The sequence below is a fragment of the Chinchilla lanigera genome, unplaced genomic scaffold (genome assembly GCF_000276665.1).
Source record: "Chinchilla lanigera isolate Chin_1 unplaced genomic scaffold, ChiLan1.0 scaffold00024, whole genome shotgun sequence".
Lineage (NCBI taxonomy): Eukaryota > Metazoa > Chordata > Mammalia > Rodentia > Chinchillidae > Chinchilla > Chinchilla lanigera.
The window spans coordinates 20,608,020-20,609,079 of NW_004955425.1; the positions used below are offsets into that span (position 1 = coordinate 20,608,020).

Sequence of the window (1,060 nt, forward strand, 5' to 3'; positions counted from 1 at the left end):
CCACCACATCTGGTTTTCTCCTATTTTTCTTTACTAATACATTCTTAGTTCCTAGAATGGGTGCCCAACACACCATATATATTTACTGAGTTAATTAAGTAAATAGCATACTAAGCATATATGAAAGTTGAACTTTCAGACTGGGTGAGGTAACACATACAAGCCTGTAGTCTCAGGACTCAACAGGCTGAGGTAGGAGGTCACCACGAGTTCAAGGCCAGCCAGGGCTACATAGAGAAGCCCTGCTTCAAAATTAAAACAAACACAGAAAAAGAACAACTATTGTATACAGGCTAAAAAATGTGAGGTTTCTCATTGTGGTACCATCGGCCTGCCAGCATCTCCATCTCGGTAATATCACTACTACTGACAACACGTAGTACATTACAGCTTGTTATCCAATTATTTAGAAATGGTATTCCAGGCTGCCTTTATTACATTTGACATTTGAGTAGAGAAAAGAGAGAAATTAAAGCTCTGAAGCCAAGCGTGGTGTTGCACACCTATACTCCCAGCACTTAGAAGGCTGAGGCAGAAAAAGGATTGTGAATTCAAAGCCAGCCTACAATACACAGTGAGTTCAAGGTCAGTCTGGACTTATAGTAAGACCTTGTCTCAAAAAGGGAAATTAAAATTCTGATAATGAAGCATGGTTTTTGAACTGAATAGAAATGCCATGATTATGGCCAAAGTGCATGTTTGTAGCCTGATGAACCTTAGCCCAGGAACTTCAACCTACTGGTCCCAGACAGCAGCTAGAGTTATATGTTCACTGGATGAGAAAACCTTTATGGCGAAGACTATTGAAGTGTTTCTATAGTGATCCTGAATTACATGAGCAAACCTCAAAAGTGATATATTTAAGCCAGGTGTGGTGGCACACACCAGCACTCTGGGAGGCTGAGACAGGAAGATTCCAAGTTCAACCCCAGCCTGGACAACTTACTGTCTCAAAATAAAAGTTAAAGAAAGGGGTGGGAATGGTAGTAGCTCAGTGCAAAGGCCCTCCATTCAATCCCCAGTACTGAAGAAAAAGTTTACACAAATATTCTTCTAAAAT

At 40.6% G+C, this 1,060-nt stretch overlaps 1 protein-coding gene across 9 annotated transcripts in view; it reads right to left on the reverse strand.

Annotated features, from left to right (window-relative positions):
* The window catches only part of Pbld (phenazine biosynthesis-like protein domain containing), a 56,693-nt gene that overhangs the window by 43,724 nt on the left and 11,909 nt on the right, over positions 1-1,060 (reverse strand). The window lies entirely within an intron of this gene.